The sequence below is a fragment of the Pelophylax lessonae genome, assembly GCF_965119305.1.
Source record: "Pelophylax lessonae genome assembly, chromosome: 4".
Classification (NCBI taxonomy): Eukaryota; Metazoa; Chordata; class Amphibia; order Anura; family Ranidae; genus Pelophylax; species Pelophylax lessonae.
In genome coordinates, this window is record NC_138771.1 from 284,043,384 (window position 1) to 284,060,043 (window position 16,660).

At 38.5% G+C, this 16,660-nt stretch overlaps 1 protein-coding gene across 1 annotated transcript in view; it reads left to right on the plus strand.

Moving 5' to 3' along the window:
• Nucleotides 1–5,396: 5,396 nt before the first annotated feature.
• The window catches only part of RASSF9 (Ras association domain family member 9), a 46,637-nt gene continuing 35,373 nt past the window's right edge, over nucleotides 5,397–16,660 (plus strand). Inside the window, exon 1 of the mRNA XM_082255993.1 lies at nucleotides 5,397–5,502. The gene's annotated coding sequence lies outside the window, so the exon portion shown is untranslated. The remainder of the gene's footprint in view (nucleotides 5,503–16,660) is intronic.

Below are 16,660 nucleotides of genomic sequence, written 5' to 3' on the forward strand. Positions count from 1 at the left end.
TTAGGTCATTTAGAAATGCTGTCTATTTTCTCCACTGCAGGTGGCGCTCATCTGCAGTGGCAATGCAGGTGGAGCAGGAAGTTGAGAGGAACCTTGTTCCTCTATGATCTCCTCGGTTACAGAGAGGCAGCATTTAACTAGGTGCTGACCTCCCATGTGACTTTGGTGGCCATCTTGCCTCAGGCAGAGTCTATTTAACCACTTCAGCCCTGGAAGGTTTTACCCCCTTAATGACTGGGCCATATTTTGTGATACGGCACTGCTTTATTTTAACTGACAATTGCGCAGTTGTGCAATGCTATACCCAAATAAAATTGATGTTCTTTTCTTCCCCACAAATAGTGCTTTCTTTTTGTGGTATTTGATCACCTCTGCGGTTTTTATTTTTTGCGCTATAAACTAAAAAAGGTGACAATTTTGAAACAAAAAAAAAATATTTTTTTTTCTGCTATAAAACATATCCAATAAAAAATGTAAAAAATCTAATTTCTTCATAAATTTAGGCCATTATGTATTCTGCTACATACGTTTGATAAAAAAAAATCCATATAAACGTATATTGATTGGTTTGCGCAAAAGTTATCACGTCTACAAACTAACTATGGGATATTTTTTATGGCATTTTTCTTTCATTTTTTTTTTTTTTTACTAGTAATGGCTGCGATCAGTGATTTTTTTGCGGGACTGTGACATGGTGGCGGACCAATCAGACACCTAACTGACACTTTTTTTGGAACCAGTGATATTATTACAGTGATCAGTGCTAAAAATATGCACTGTTACTGTACCAATGACACTGTAAGGTAAGGGGTTAACATAACATCAGGGGCGATCAAAGGGTTAACTGTGTGCCTAGTTGGTGCTTGCTAACTGTGTGAGGGTTGCTTTGACTTGATGAAGACAGAGATCGGTCTTCCTGTGTAGCAGGAACACAAGATCCCCATCTTCTCCCCTGCCAGAACAGCGATCTGCCTTGTTTACATAGGCAGAGCGTCGTTCTGCTTCTCTGGGAAATGATTACGGGTGTCATGCGGACATCAGGTCCTCCGGACCTACTGATTGGCATTCCCTGTGTCTAATCAGCGCACGGTTGCGCCTCTGGAGGAGCGCATGTACCCCCCTAGTGTATATTGCACAAAATGACATACAGGTATATTGTTTTGCACAAGAGAGCCGACCTCCTGCAGTTAAAGTGCAGTAGGTGGTCAGCAAGAGGTTAAGACCCTGGCTCCTGGATTTGGAGCACATTTCACATGTGGATAGAGATATGTCACCCATCTGTCACGGATAGTGCTCAGTGGCTGGGAGAGGTTCTGAAACCTACTGCTAACTCATCGCTGTACATCCTGTGAGTGTGACTGGTTGGGTTGTCTTCCCACTGGACTAGTTGTATTTTACTGAACTCCAATTTCAATACTGATCTATTTCTACAACTGGACTGGGGTGTTTACTGCCATTGCACCACACGGCACCTCCCCACAAGTGCATCTTGATTGATCAGTTTTCAGATATGTGTGTATATATATATATATATATATATATATGCATATATACATATATATATATATATATATATATATATATATATATATATATATACACCATAGTTTTTAGACTCTATAACTTTCACACAGGCTAAATATAATATACACTGATTTGTTTTGTTTTTTTTCCACCAAAAACATGTTGCAGAATACCTTTTGGCAAATTTATGAAGAAATTTCTTTTTTTTCTTTATATTGAAAAAAAACTAAAAAAGCCCGGTAGTGTTAAATATCACCAAAAGAAAGCTCTGTTCTGTCTCAAGAAACAATACAAAAGTCAATTAGGTACAGTTTTGCATGACATATTTAAGTTTGCATCTGCTGAATATATAAAGTCATACTTACCAAGTCCAATAATGTTTCTATGGGTAGTTATAAAATCTAATTGCACCTCTGTTTTATGAGTAGACCAGGACATAAAAAAATAAAACAATAGAAAATAATATCATAATTTAAAATAATAGCTCAACATCCTAGTAAGAGGAAAATGTGTAAACTTGACCTTTCAGAGGGTCTGCTTCCAGTCATTTTTAACGAACTCAAGAGTTCAACTACCCTCTGGCAGTTAAGAGCAGAAAAAACAACAAATTTCATTTTACAAAGTTGTGATACTTCTTGTTGCTTTTTGTTGCCATAGGACCTTAACTTCTGGATGTAGCTTAAACTGACATACTTAAAATAAGTACGTATTTTAGCTTAGGGCCCAGCTATATCTATCTGTCGCAGTAATATACAGTAAAATGCATGGTTTTTCATGCTTTACTGTTACAGAAACATGCAAACCACAATGATGTACATTTCAGCATCCTAATGCACTATTATGGTAGCACACAGCACACCCACATGATTTGCATTGTGGTGCGCTATATTTTTTTTAAAAAAAGGATCAAAGACTTAGGGTTAATGTAGAACTATTGGCAAAACTTTTTTTTAGATTTGGATAGAGTAAGGGAAGGTTATTTTTCGCCACCAGTGTCCCATTTCAGAGATTTCCCTTCACTTCCTGCCCCATATCCAAACAGGAAGTGAGAAGAAATGTCTGCAAATTAAGGGAATTCCTTGGGGACCCCCCAGATCATCAAAACTAGTGTCCCCATTGAAAGATTTCACATCTATTACTTTAGCTGGGAATACCCAAAATTTGGGATTTTCTTTACTTTCACTATCAATGATAATAGTAAACAGGACAAATAGGGAAGGGGGATCTCCCTAACAGGGACACAGACGGCAATGAAAACTGACAGCATTCTAATTCCTCTCTACTCTATCCAAAACTAAAAGAAAAAAATAAAGCTGCTGTTTTGTTTTAAAAATAGATTGTATTACAGTTTATCCAGCCCTGAGATTTACATAGCTCTGCCACACAGCACAGCCCTGTCTGGCAGAGGAGGAGCCTTGATTTTTTTTTCTGTCACAGTTAGATAACAGATCTTGCCCTTCCTCCAGCCTGCGAATGGACAGTGAAATGTAAATCTCCTAATGAGTTTATCTTTCCATCATTCTGCTCTATCCTCCGTTAAACATGCTCCTTGCACTGTGGCACAACTGACTGGCTCCTTGAGCTGCTTTTCCCTTTCTAAATTTAAAGGGTAACTCCACTTTCGTGGGGAAAAAAAATTTGCAAACAAAGGAAAAACAATATAGCGTATACAAATCATAATGTAATTGAATGTTATTAAAATTACCTTTCCTTTTCAATCTGCAGCTGTTGTAATTTTCTGAAATTGCAATGCAATATAGCCGCCTGGAGCTGTTCTGTACACAGAATGTGTACTGACCACACCCCAGAAACATGTCCTGCTTATGTGATTGGCTCACCAATTTTGACAGAAGTCTGCTTAACCTTCCTGGTGGTCTGATTATGTCAGGATTTCTGTGAAAAAAGCGGTACATTGTTTTGCATAGAAATGTTGTTTTACATTTTAAAACTCACCTTCCCCTGCGATCCCTCACTGTCCTCCCCTGCCGTCCTTCCGCTGTCCTCCCCCGCTGTCCTCCCCTGCCGTCCTTCCGCTGTGTGCTCGGCCGATGCCGGCACCTGTCTTCCAGTTCCCTTCCCTGTGAGCATTGTGACACAGGGGGGAGAAACCGGCGGCAAATTCAAAAGTGTAAATACACAAATGACATGACACAAAGCTGTGATGCTAACAGATTACACTGTATCATGCCATTTCAGCACAGGATTGTGCCTGGTGACTTTTCCAGTGCCCTGCCTGTGCTTTTCCAGTGCTTTGTGCCTGGAAAACAGAAAACGACCATGGCGTCCAAAAAGCATTCTTTTTGAGCAAAAGAGCTTTTAGATGAACTGGAAAACAGCGACAGTGAAACAGAGTTACTTGAAGAACTGAGCGATAGCGATTTGTGGCAAAATTCTTCATCAGGTATGGAAAGTGACGACAGGGACGATTCTGATGTCTCTTTCTGGCACATAGCTTGTGGAATTTGGGAAGTATACCAAATGATTCTTCAGAATTTCCAATGGAGCTATAAGCCAGAAAGAGACATCAGAATCGTCGTCACTTTCCGTACCTGATGACGAAGAATTTTCCCACGAATCGCTATCAGTTCTTCAAGTAACTCTGTTTTGCTGTCGCTGTTTTCCAATTTGTCTAAAAGCACTATTGCGCAAAAAAAAAAAAGCTTTTTTTGGACGCCATGGTTGCTCAAAATTTTCCAGGCACAAAGCACTGGAAAAGCACAGGCAGGGCACTGGAAGAGTCACCAGGTGCAATCCTGTGCTGAAATGGCATGATACAGTGTAATCCATTAGGATCACAGCTTTGTATCATGTCATTTGTGTATTTACACTTTTGAATTTGCCGCCGGTTCCACCCCCCCCGCGTCGCAACGCTCGCAGGGAGGGAACTGGAAGGCAAGTGCCGGCAATCGGCCGTGCACAGAATGGGGAAAGACTGTAAGGAGGACGGCGGGGAGGATGGCAGGGGAGCACAAGGAAGGTGAGAAACATTGCAGGGTAATCCCGAGTGTGGCTCGGGGTTACCGCTTTTGGTACTGAAAGTTAACCCCAAGCCACACTTGGGAATACCGCCAGGGAGGTTAAGATACAAGTCAGATTTCTGGCATCCCCTGCAATAAAAAAGTGTCATTTTTGGTGATATACTCCCAATAGAAACACGTCTAAAGGGATGCAGGCCCATCAGCTTTTCTCATTAGAGCCCTGCAGCTGCTACAGCTGATAGATAATTATGAAACCACTCCCATTAGACCCACTTAGCACAGGGGCACAGAGGAACAAACAATGATTTAGACCATCAGAATAACAAAAGGAAGGAATCTGCAACAAAGTTTGTTAAAATCCTTGCAATGTACAGAGATCACCCAGAGAGGAATGTTTTTTTCTCAACAAAAGTAGAGTTATGCTTTAAGCTCTGCTGTACGGGGTCAGCAATAGGCTGACTCCAAAATAAATTGGGTAACTTAGTTTGCTTGTGTTTAGAAAAATACACTTAAGGGTGTATTATTGAATATAGCGCTCCATTAATATGTGCCTTTTAAATCTGCCTGGAGTTCAGCTTTACCTATCATATACATAAATTGCATGCTACTGTAGCGACTACCTTATTTTGCATTCCATGATATTTTTGTTCAGCTTTTCTAGCTGGTAGTATGAGAAGTGCTGAACACAAAATGACTCCTTGGTACTTATAAATTTCAGATGAGAACATCGCAGAGAAAGTACAGTCACCATTTGCATTCACAGCCTAATGACTCCTTGACTCTGCAGCTGGGCAGACTTCCAAAGGTGTAACAGGAACACTAGTTCAAAAGCAGTTGAAGTTGCTTAACTTCCTCCTATTCTGCTTAGTTAACTTTGTAACAGGGGCAGTGATTACATTAACTTCACTCAGCAAGTTACAGCATTGTGCTTTAATTCTGTTCACCTCATTATGGACCTTGATGGGAAGCAACTTTTGAAGTGGACAAGTCGCACAACTAGGTAACGAAATTCAAGCTACTTTTAATGAGAGAAAAGTACCATTAGATACACAGTAGAAAGCTAATCAGTGACTGTTCTGCTTCAGTGTCAGGCTCTCTGCTCATGTATTGAACTGAAGGTTCTATTCATCAGTTAAACACATTGAGAATAGTATTGCAATTGGTCGAACAAGTACAAAATATTTCACTGGTAGCAATATATATGCAAAATGTATTATCTTCTAACACAGTGTGTAAATTAAAAACATAAATTGCAGTAAAAAAAATGACATTAGTAGATATTAGATACACACTAGTTACTGCACTGTGTGCTGAATATATTAGGATATCCCTGTCAAAAAATAAAACAGCATATCATTTAGTATGTACATAGTAAAGGGGCCTCTTTACCATAATTGTATATCTGTTTTAATAGAGCTTTTTATTATACTAGCAAAAGTTTGCCTGCTTGCTTAACTGCAGAAAAGTTGAAGTTGTCTTGCAGTACTGTGAGGGCTCGTTCATTCTACACATTGCGTGTTATTGTGTGCTTAACGTGTGTGTGATGGAGTGTGGTGTGAATGTGCATACAGTGTGCTGCAAGCATTGTTAAAATGCATTGAAGTGCTATTATTTTTCTTTAAAAAAAAAAAAAAAAACTTCTATGTAATTATTATTTTTTTTTTCTATCTATTCAATTTTTATTAGAAGATTCAATTAAAATGCATTGAAATGCTATTATTTTTCTTTAAAAAAAAACTTCTATGTAATTATTATTTTTTTTTTTTTTATCTATTCAATTTTTATTAGAAAATTCAATTTGCCAGGTCAACAACATAAACACACTTCATTCTCTGTTTTCATCTAAATCCTAACAATGTTCTACAATAGAAAATTACACATACATAGCAAATGTATTCATACAAAAAGACAATATTAAGAAAAAAATTAGGCAAAAAAAAGGGTGTTGGGGAATTACATACTTCTATGCAATTCTATGGCTGGCCATACATGTTACATTTTTTTGTACAATTTTCCTTTACATTTACCTTAAACTATGTAGTGCAAGGACCTGTGTAATAGCATACAATTGAAAGGTGTTTAGTTTGGACCTCATATTATATAGTTTTTGGTAAATCTAAAGGAAATTGTACAAGAGGATTGAATGAGTATGGCCAGCCCATGTGCTGCCGTGAATCGTGATGCATTAAAGAGTGTTAGAACAAGCTATGAAAAAATGCAACTAGTCCCATTTTTTTTTAGCACACACTGAAGCCATCGGACATTAATTATATTGCCTTGTTCTTGTGCTGGGATTGTATTAGTCAATGCTGTCCAACACAACCCATTGCTGCTTGTGTGAACAAAATCTAATAGTACCTTCTTTCATTGTCTGAAATGGACAGCAAACTCGCTTAGAGGTTGATTAAAGGGTAACTCCACTTTTGTGGGAATAAAAATAGCAAATAAGGAAAAAACAAAATAGCGTATACAAATGCGACACAAGTCATATTGCAATTGAATGTTAATAAAGTCTTCCTTTCCTTTTCAATCTGCAGCTCTGTAATTTTCTGAAAATGCAATGCAATATGGCTAGCTGCAGTTGTTCTGTACACAGAATGTGTATTGACCACAACCCAGAAACATAAATTCCTGCTTGTGTGATTGGCTCACCGATTTTCCCAGAAGTCTGCCTAAGATACAAGTCAGATTTCTGGCATCCCCTGCAACAAAAATGACATTTTTTGGTGAGATACTCCCAATAGGAAATCATGTCTAAAGGGATGAAGGCGCTGCAGCTTTCCTCACTAGAGCCCTGCATGTGCAGCAATTGATTGATAAATATGAAACCACTCCCATTAGATTCACTTTCCCACATGGATACAGACAAAAACACACAGGGATTTCTTCAGAATAACAAAAGGTAGGACTCTGCAACAAAGTTTGTGAAAACCCTTTTAATGTACATAGATCACCCAGAGGGGAATTTTTTTTTTTTTTTTTTATCAACAAAAGTGGAGTTACGCTTTAACAGCACAGTCTTGCATTGCTTTGGTTCATTTATAGTGGACAGTATAGATTTATGTGGCATCCACCAATTCCACATTGTTGCTGAATTATTATTATTATTATTATTGTTATTATTATCCTTATGATGTCTTTAAATATTGTGCACTGCTATATAGGGGACACTAAAGTATTCATATCAGCCACAAAACACATTATTATTATTATTATTATTAGTGTTGTTATTATTATCATTATTATTATTATTAATAAAATATACCTATAGTTAAATAAATATATATATATATATATATATATATATATATATATATATATATACATATATATATATATATATATATATATATATATATATATATATATATATATATATATATATATATATATATATATATATATATATATACAGTGGGTACGGAAAGTATTCAGACCCCCTTAAAGTTTTCACTCTTTGTTATATTGCAGCCATTTGCTAAAATCATTTAGGTTCATTCTTCTTCCTCATGAATGTACACATAGCACCCCATACTGACAGAAAAACACAGAATTGTTGACATTGTTGCAGATTTATTAAAAAAGAAAAACTGAAATATCACATGGTCCTAAGTATTCAGACCCTTTGCTGTGACACTCATATATTTAACTCAGGTGCTTTCCATTTCTTCTGATCATCCTTGAGATGGTTCTACGCCTTCATTTGAGTCCAGCTGTGTTTGATTATACTGATTGGACTTGATTAGGAAAGCCACACACCTGTCTATATAAGACCTTCCAGATCACAATGCATGTCAGAGCAAATGAGAATCATGAGGTCAAAGGAACTGCCTGAAGAGCTCAGAGACAGAATTGTGGCAAGGCACAGATCTGGCCAAGGTTACAAAAAGATTTCTGCTGCACTTAAGGTTCCTACGAGCACAGTGGCCTCCATAATCCTCAAATGGAAGACGTTTGGGACGACCAGAACCCTTCCTAGAGCTGGCCGTCCGGCCAAACTGAGCTATCGGGGGAGAAGAGCCTTGGTGAGAGAGGTAAAGAAGAACCCAAAGATCACTGTGGCTGAGCTCCAGAGATGCAGTCAGGAGATGGGAGAAAGTTGTAGAAAGTCAACCATCACTGCAGCCCTCCACCAGTCGGGGCTTTATGGCAGAGTGGCCCGACGGAAGCCTCTCCTCAGTGTAAGACACATGAAAGCCCGCATGGAGTTTGCTAAAAAATACCTGAAGGACTCCAAGATGGTGAGAAATAAGATTCTCTGGTCTGATGAGACCAAAATAGAACTTTTTGGCCTTAATTCTAAGCAGTATGTGTGGAGAAAACCAGGCACTGCTCATCACCTGTCCAATACAGTCCCAACAGTGAAGCATGGTGGTGGCAGCATCATGCTGTGGGGGTGTTTTTCAGCTGCAGGGACAGGACGACTGGTTGCAATCGAGGGAAAGATGAATGCGGCCAAGTACAGGGATATCCTGGACAAAAACCTTCTCCAGAGTGCTCTGGACCTCAGACTGGGCCGAAGGTTTACCTTCCAACAAGACAATGACCCTAAGCGCACAGCTAAAATAACGAAGGAGTGGCTTCACAACAACTCCGTGACTGTTCTTGAATGGCCCAGCCAGAGCCCTGACTTAAACCCAATTGAGCATCTCTGGAGAGACCTAAAAATGGCTGTCCACCAACGTTTACCATCCAACCTGACAGAATTGGAGAGGATCTGCAAGGAGGAATGGCAGAGGATCCCCAAATCCAGGTGTGAAAGACTTGTTGCATCTTTCCCAAAAAGACTCCTGGCTGTATTAGATCAAAAGGGGGCTTCTACTAAATACTGAGCAAAGGGTCTGAATACTTAGGACCATGTGATATTTCAGTTTTTCTTTTTTAATAAATCTGCAACAATGTCAACAATTCTGTGTTTTTCTGTCAGTATGGGGTGCTATGTGTACATTCATGAGGAAGAAGAATGAACCTAAATGATTTTAGCAAATGGCTGCAATATAACAAAGAGTGAAAAATTTAAGGGGGTCTGAATACTTTCCGTACCCACTGTATATATATATATATATATATATATATATATATATATATATATATATATATATATATACATATATATATATATATATATATATATATACATATATATATATATATATATATATATATATATATATATATATATATATATATATATATATACATATATACATATATATATATATATATATACATATATATATATATGTATATATATACATATATATATATATATATATATATATATTTTTTTTTTTTTTTTTTTTTTTTTGGTCCCCTACTCCCTAGTGCTGTTGCCACTAAATAAAAGGTGGGAAAGTACCAATGAGGCATCAGCTTGTCAGATCTTGAGAGCTCTTGCTAAAAGAGATAAAATGTTTTCTGTAATCTAGCTGCTTTGTTAAAATGAAAGTGAACCTGTGCCCAGACTATACACACTAAAGTATTTATATATTCTGAACAGAAGGACTATACAAACACCTTTGTAATTATAGCCATTGTGGAAAAATCTGTAATCAAAAATCAGAACGAAGGCACTCAAATTATAGTTTTTTAACTTTATTAGTTTCTTTTGAGCGACAGCAAAAACAGGGACATGGTGCAAAACTGGAAAATACACAGTGCATCTAAGCAGTGGATGCTACATATGAGTGTTTAGGGAAGGTAGTGTTTAGGTGGAGGTTAGAGCTTTGTTGAGTTGAATAATGATACTATTAATATGAAAATGTGTCTTGGTTAGTATATTTAGTTTTCTGTAAGTTTTTTTTTTTTTCTAGCGAAAAAACAGTTTTCTGTTTCTATGCTGATGTAAGCTGTTTTTGTTTATATATATTTTTATTTATTTTGTTTATATGTACATATGTTTTTATTATGATTGTAAGATTTTTAATAAAAAAAATGGACATATTAATAGGAAGTAATAAGACACAGCAGTGCTGTTGTGCAGTGGATAGTGCGTATGATGAAAAAAATGATGAAATACTACAGTTACAGGGTCATGGTGCTGCAATAAGTCTATGCATGAGAATTGAAGGTGACAAAAATCAGCAGTGAATAGTAAATGTAAACAGGAAATTAGGAGAGATAATGGTAACAGTGACATGGTACCACTGAGCAGTGGATGTTATATTTAAAGAAAGTGATGAAAGACAGCAAAGATATGGAGATGGATCTGCTGAGCAATGGGTGTTATAAAGTATATGTACAGAAATAGATTTATTAAAGCATTGGAAGAGAGATTGTGCTAGTAAGTGGTCAGAGTTTTGTGTGTGGGGATAGAGTGTTATAAAGATCCTACCCTCCAAAGGCACCATCCCTTGAAAAACAAATATTGAAGTACAGAAATGTCTGGGATTTTGCATGTACCTCCTCGGGTATAATAAACACGAATTAATTAATTGTAAAAATATAACAATTTTATTTAATATATCACAACATCTTAAAAAGATATTTTTAAGATTTTGTGATATCTTAGAAAAAATTGTTAGATTTTTATAATTGATTGGTTAGTGTTTATTATACCCGAGGAGGTACATGCAAAATCCCAGACATTTCTGTACTTCTATATTTGTGCTTGTAAGTAGTGAGTGTTATAAATAAACAGGAGTGGTTTGGTGACAGGTCAGTACCAGTGATCTATAGAATCTCCTATGAATGGATCAAATGATGACAAAAATGTTGATTTTGTTAAAACAGAGTTCCACCCAAAAGGGGAAGCTCTGCTTATCTGCTTCTTCCCTCCTTCTGGTGCCATATTTGGTACCTTTCAGGGGGGAGGGAGGAACGGGTACCTGTTTATGACAGTTCCGCATCCCCACTTCCATGGAACTCCACCGAGGCAAAGTCTCTCGGAATTTTGGCCCCCCTTCTCCTTCCTCCGCCGCTGGGCCAGTTAGAAAGCACAGCGCGCTTCGCACATGTGCAGTAGGGAACCAGCTGTGAAGCTGAAAAGGCTTCACTGCCAGTTTCCCTTATCACAAATGACGACGGTGAAGGCCTGGCTCGCAGTCCCCACTCTAATTCATTCTAACTACATCGGTTGAGGCGCAGGCCAGTCAAGATTCTCCACCCCAAACTCGCTCATGTCTTTATGGACTTTGCTTTATGCACTGGTGCACAGTAATATTGGAACAAGAAAGGGCCATCCCCAAACTGTTCCCACAAAGTTGGGAGCATGAAATTGTCCAAAATGTCTTGGTATGCTGACGCCTTAAGAGTTCCCTTCACTGGAACTATGGAGCCAAGCACAACCCCTGAAAAACAACCCCACACCATAATCCCCCCTCCATCAAACGATTTGGACCAGTGCATAAAGCAAGGTTCATAAAGACATGGATAAGTGAGCTTGGAGTGGAGGAACTTGACTGGCCTGTACAGAGTCCTGACCTCAACCCAAAAGAACACCTTTTGGATGAATTAGAGCGAGACTACAAGCCAGGCCTTTTCGAGCAACATCAGTGCTTGACTTAAAAAATGCGCTTCTGGAAGAATGAGCAAAAATTTCCATAGACACACTCCTAAACCACGTGGACAGCCTTCCCAGAAGAGTTGAAGCTGTTATAGCTGCAAAGGGTGGGTCAACTCAATATTGAACTGTACGGACTAAGACTGGGATGCCAGTAAGTTCATGTGCGTGTAAAGGCAGGCGATCCAATACTTTCGACAATATAGTGTATGTCTATAACTAGAAGTAGGATGACAGACTTCATAAATATATAAAATACAGACTTTTTAGAAAAATGTGTTCTTTTGTTAAAATATTAATTCAAAGATTTAACATGTATTGCTTGAAAAAATTGAAAGTATATAGAGGCACTTAGAGGAGCAACATGATAAATGCCACTGTGGCTCAAACTTGTCCAACCAGTAAGGACAGCATTCTCTAAAAGAAGAAAGGATTATTCTACAATATAAAGAATGTGTACGAATGAGATTGTGTAAGTCAAATAAATGTGCCACTCACAATAACAAAAGCTTCTAGAGCACAGAAAAGTTGTTTCAAGTATTACTACAATCACACATTAAAAGCTACATTTACTGGCTACTAATAACAACTGAGTAAAGTATTTATTTTGTAAAGCTGTGTGAACCTTGAGTGTGAAAATTTCATACATAATAAATGATTACACAAAGATAAATTCTCGGCAACAGTTGAGCTACTTATGCTATCCCACAAGTTCATGTAATTTACCATTTTTCTAAGTCCCCTGTTATTTACTGCAACAAGAATCCATATTGTATCTCATAGAGGCACTGGGAAAATCTATCTTAGGCCTAGTATACACTATTCGTTTCTTTTTGGTTCAACCCAGCAGGCTGAAAGAAAAAAACCAGAAGAGCTCGGGAGGAGTTGCTGTAGTAACTATGCAATGTTAGTAGAGTGATCTCCCCACTGAACAATTACGTTCTGACAGGGGGACCCCCATCCCCCCCATTAGGCCTCGTCAGTCAGCGCTTTCAGCTATTGGCTGACAGTGCTGATTGGATGCCGATCGGCAGACCTTTTTCTGTCATGCCCCTTTAACAAAAGCCGACAGAATGTGAGTATACACCAAAAATACTGACTGGCAACTCAGATTGTTTTTGTATTTGTTTTTTACTGATGAATACCAAGTGCATGTCTACAAGCCTGTGTGTTCAGCCACATTGAAAAGGATGAGCTGCATTTGGATTAGTAAAAAAAAAATGTATGCCTAAAAACTGAGTGTTTTTTGGCAGCAGTGTACATGAACGTATCTCTGTTTCCTGTTATCCTTAATCAAATTCATGTAAATAAGCACTGCCTGAAGAAGGAAATAAACAAGAAAAAAGCTTTATCCAGTGTGGTCCGTAGAATCCCCTCTTCTCCACCTCTTTATGCCCCTCATGTATGTGATGGTCACCATTTTGGCTCATTAAATGTAGGTCCTGCTTCCTGAATTGCACTGCTACAAAATATTTCTGCTTTACTTTTTACAGTGCAAGTCTTTAACTCATCCAAGACATTAAAAAAACACACTCCATGTATGGCTGATATCTTATATTAGAGGTTTCTGAGAAAGACAGAATAATTGTGCTAAATCCTGACACATTGAGAACTCCTTCTAGTTGTTAAAGTAGTTGTAAAGGCTGAAGGTTTGTTACCTTTATGCATTCTATACATTAAGGAAAAAAATCTTCCATGTGCTGCTGACCCCACAACCCCCTCAAATACTTACCTGAGCCCCTCTTGATCCAATGATATACATGGGAGCCTTGGCTGTCCTGGGTCTCTCTCTACTGTCAATCACAGAGCCAGTGAGCCATCGAGGAGGGAGCAAGGGGGGGGCTGAGGTGGGGCTCTATGTGTCTTATGGACGCATACAGCAGGGCTTGGGATTGAGCATGCACTAGTGCCCCCATAGCAAGCGGCATGGTCAAGGGGGAGGACCATGTGCAGACCATTGCAAAGAGCAGGTAAGCATAACATGTTTGTTATTAAATAAAAAAAATAAAAAAACTTTATTATCACTTTATTGTACAGCTCTTTATATTTAACAAGAATAAAATATGTAATCCTAAAAAAAAAAAAATGAATGGACAGCTATTGAAAACCAAATTTTTAGAACACATAAAGGCAACCACGGGTTGCAGGAAAGAAAATAGCTTGATTCCCTCATCAACACAGTCAGTGTTGATGGAGGAATCCCTCCTGCAGAGCTATTGTTTTCTCTTTGTGGGGAGGGGGGGGGGGATGGGTATTCGTTCCTGCCAGGAGAAAACAGGGGTTGATTTACTAAAACTGGAGGGTGAAAACTCTGGTGCAGCTGTGCATGGTAGCCAATCAGCTTCTAACTTCAGCTCGTTCAAGTAACCACTTGCCAACTGCGCTATAGTTGAATGATGGCTACAGCACGGCCGACTAGTTCGCAGGCCGCGCGTTCTGTGATCGTAGTGTCCTCCGGAAACTTTTGATCACAGATTGAGGTAAACAGCTAATCAGCAGCTATTTAACACATGATCAGATGTGTCCAATTGATCATAGATGTAAACAAAGTCGGTTATCGGCACTCCTTTCCTCACGCTGACAGTGTGAAAAGAGGAGGAGAGAGCTGATAACTGGTTTGCGCAAAAGGGACATGTACACTGATAATCAGGGCACTGATTATTAGTGCAGTCCCAACAGTGCCCACCAGTCCTGCCAATCTGTGTCCACCTGTGTTGCCAATCAATGCTTACCAGTGCTGCCAATCAGTGCCCATCAGTGCCTCCTCATCAGTGTCCCCTATCAGTGCCGCCTACCAATGCCCATCAGTGCCACCTATCAGTGCCCATCAGTGCCACCTATCAGTGCCCACCAGTGCTGCCAATCAGTGCCCACCAGTGTTGCCAATCAGTGTCAATCAGTGCTGCCAATCAGTGCCCATCAATGCCTCCTCATCAATGTCACCTATCAGTGCCACCTATCAGTGCCCATCAGTGCTGCCTATAAATGCAGCCTCATCAATGCCAACCAGTGCTGCCTCATCAGTGTGCATCAGTGCAGCCATTTAGTGCCAATAAATGGCCATCAGCCATCATTGCAGCCTCATCAGTGTTTATTAGTGCCCATCAGTGCAGCCTCATCAGCACACATCAGTGAAGGAGAAAAATTACCTGTTTGCAAAATTTTATAACGAACTATGAAAACATTTTTTTTTTTAAATGTTCGGTCTTTATTTTTTTATTATGCAAAAAAAAAAGCCAGTGGTGATTAAAGAGTACCAAAAGAAAGCTCTATTTGTGTGAAAAAAAATTATAAAAATTGTGTTTGGGTACAGTGTTGCATGACCGCCCAATTGTCCTTCAAAGTGACACAGCGCTGAAAGATGAAAATTATCCTGGACAGGAAGGCAGTAAAAGTGCCCAGTAGGCAAGCAGTTATGCTTTGACAATAAAACCTGGAAGCTTGTTGGTTTCTGAGCAGAGCTGCACCAGATTTTGCACTTTCTGGTTTTAGTAACTCACCCCTACAGTGATTATTGCTAGCAGTTATAGACACTGGCAATAATCACATGTACAAATACAAATGCTGGTTGTACCCAAGTCGCTCAATGGATCAACTTGGGTGCAATCAAAGAGGGTTTGAATCCTGGCCGGTCCTTGCTTTACCAGCCGAGATTTGAAGCATGTGTTTGTTACCTGTAACAATTAAATTATTTAATCCATGTTTTATCTGTTAAAAAAAAAAAAAACATTTAAAAAACATTAAAAGCTTTTTGTTATCTGTCCAATAAGTGGAAAAGAAAACTCTTTTGATGTTCTCATGGAGTCCTCCTAGTTATTTTCTTACACTACAGGACAATTAGCATGGGCGGGGTTAGTTTAGCAATAACTTGTCAGGGCTAACACCAAGTAATTTAACATTTTTACAAGAGAAAATTAGAAGGTGAGTGCTTTTTTGGCAGATTAACAGTATTTTCCTTACTTGCAGCATCTTTTAAAGAAAAAAGCACAGGAAATGTGCATGTATTACAGAGGTGTACTGAGTGTGTGTGTTCTGTGTGTGTGTGTATGTATTTATAGTTTAAAGCTAAACTCCAGGCATAAGTCTAATTGCATACTTACATTGGTTCAGCTTGGACCAATATACATACAGTATGCTAATGTCTAATACCAGAGGGACTACTGTGGAAGTTGACAATCACGGTGATCACTGAGATCTTCTTTTACAAAAGGTTTTAGTAATATTCAGTCAGTCAAATAGAGCCAACAGTTAGATAGTAACAATGCATAATAATCAGATACAAAGCAAAGAGTCGTACATGTTTGAGGGCTCGGTGCCTCACAATATTTAGAATTATGAAATGAATAGCCAAGATGACTCTGGGTTCATGCCATAGTGTAGGAATTAGCATTACAGAAGCATCCGACCATATAGCTGAATGTGGCTTGTTAAAGACCCTCAAGTGTTAAACCAAGGGCTTGCTGTATAAACAAAATCAACAGAAAATAAAACTAAAATATGAAAAAAGGGGTGCAAACATCTTAACCATCCAAACAAAGACAATACCTGGTGGCCAGATAGACAAGTAAAATAGGCAGAAATAGTCATGCAGAAAGGACAGAAAGGTAAAGGGAGAGGGAAAAGGACAAAGATAAAGAGGGAGAAGGAGATAAAAGGA